This window comes from Telmatherina bonti (assembly GCF_933228915.1).
Source record: "Telmatherina bonti genome assembly, chromosome: 5".
Taxonomy (NCBI): Eukaryota; Metazoa; Chordata; class Actinopteri; order Atheriniformes; family Telmatherinidae; genus Telmatherina; species Telmatherina bonti.
The window spans coordinates 20,552,172-20,554,704 of NC_136623.1; positions in this window are offsets into that span (position 1 = coordinate 20,552,172).

A 2,533-nucleotide genomic window follows, 5' to 3' on the forward strand; every position below is an offset into this window, starting at 1 on the left:
TAGCACGGAGTATACTTGACTTATACTGAAAGTATTAGGAAAAGTCTAAAACTAAGTACAATAATACTTCAACTTATATTTATAGATTATTCCCAAAGCTTATACTTGTACTTTAGTATACTTTTTACTTCTTTCTGGCACAAAGTACTAATACTTAGTACATCTTCATCTAAGGTCAAGTCATTGATTCGTGCTTCTAGTGTTTGTTTAAGTATTTTAGTTTAAAACTTTTGAGACAAACTGCATTTTGAAGTTAATAAAGTTATACTTAAACCAGGAGCATCAGCTAAAGGTTGGTTGTGGCACATATTGATGGTCAAATATCTTGCAGTACAAAATAAGCACTTTATGTTGCATTTTGCATTTAAAGAGTTTATCAATAAATAAATTTGAATTTGAATTCGAATTTGAAATTGGTAAGAAACTAAAGAAGAAGGTTAAATTTATCGTGTTTTGTCTTCATGATTATGACAGTTTAAAGGTTTTCACACATATTTTGTCCATCATTGTTACAAAAATAAAATAAAAGAAAAAGACAAAAAGTTACTAAATTGCTTCTCCTTAGAAATACCTCTTTACGTTTCAGATTGGGTTTAAGACCTTCCTATTGATAACTTATATTACTGATGATTGGCCATCCCTTTGGTTGCCCTAGATTGCTGACAGACTTCCCATGATGCACTGAGAACTTTCCTTCCTTTTCATCACTCTGATCAACCATGATTAACCAACTTATGACAGTGTTAGCATCATCTTGTATTTCTCCTCTTCTTTCTCAGCAGGTGACCCTGGCTAAAAGATAAAGGCTGTGTTGGTCTCACTATCCTGTCCTGTCTACCCAGACTGGTTAAGCCAGATGGTCACCATCCCAGATCCAGGTTCTGTCAGAGGTTTTTCCCTCCTGATAAAAGAGAGTTTGTTTTCCCCCTTTCTACTTTAACCCGCTGTCCCATGCATCTTTAGGATGTGAGGTTGAATCAAAGGAAAAATTTGATGCAATCCGTTTGCTTAGCTTAGCCATTATTTTTCATGTATTGACTTGCATGAAAACAGACTGAATCACAATGAATTGGCTTGAACAGATTTGTCTGTAAAATGCCCTTGGATGAGATTTTTGTGAATTGGCACTATACAAATCAAGCTGAATTGAGTTGAATGGAGTGGGAAATGAAGTGGCTAGTAAGGCTGTTGGTAAGTGGATTGGGACTAAAAGAAAGGAACTTAAAGCTTGTCAGCTTGAGAGGAATGTAGCTATGTCCCTCTGAGATAAATAAAGTATATTCCATTCATGTCCAAGGTCTACCAAGCTACTTCTGAACTCAGATACAAAACTGTGTACACTCTTTGTTTTCTGTCCTTGCAGTGGTTGCATAGCTGACTGTGGAGGTTAACAAGGAGGCGTTTTTACAGTTCTCAAATAATGACACAACTTTTATAGCAAAACTTTATCTTTCTGATCCGTTGACTTTTCTTTGAGCTCATACTTTGTCAGTGCTCGTCATACAATTGTAGCAGAGAAATGAGGAGAATCCAACAGATATAAGGTTTGCTATTGAGCATTTGAAAAGTTCTAAAACTTTTGACTGTCACCTACTAAATTTCTTAAACTACATTTGGGATGAAATACCGTCAAAACTAAACACAAAACAATACAATATCTAAAAAATAGATCTTTGCAATCTTGTTTAATGGTTTGTTTCAGTAATTAGATCTTCACATACATGATTATGCATTGATGCATATAATATTAAACTATTCAGATTGTCTGCGCACTTTCCCATTAAGTCTAATGGGGAGCTTATACGCTGCCCTAATACCCCAATATGAAGTATTTTATTTTATAAAACTAAGTCCAAGCTAAGAACAGCTGCTGTTTTCTTCAGATGTTGAAATAAAAATGATAAGTCTAACTTTAAAGGATGCAGATCAGGCATTTTTGGCATTTAAATAATAAACTTGTGGGTTTAAAACCACTTTGACTAGTCATGTGTTAAATTGCGTGGGATGAAACTATTTTGATGGCAAATGAATAAATAAATCTTGATGGAAATTATGAGAACGTGAAGATCATTACAACATATGACACAAAATGTCTGAACTTATGGCAGCTTTAGTCATGTATGTGAATTTCTTTAATACTGTTTATTCGCTCATACTCTTTAGTTGTTAAAACATAAAATAGTTATATACCTTTTTTATTTATGTACTTATTTTTTAAATGAATTTTCCTTTACAGAAAGAACGGAGTCAGGCTAAAGCGCACTACATGGACTTCTGTGTTAGTTATAAAACTCAGACATGTTTAATGAAACTCTTAACTTTTTGTGACGTTGTATCATGAAAATTCAAATCCTTTTGCCTTCAGAAGCTCCAACTGATGGTCAGCATCTAATGGGAGGTGATGATGCTACAATCAAAATCATCATATATATATGTGTATATATATACATATATACACATATACATATATACACATATATATATATATATATATATATATATATATACATATATATATATATATATATATATA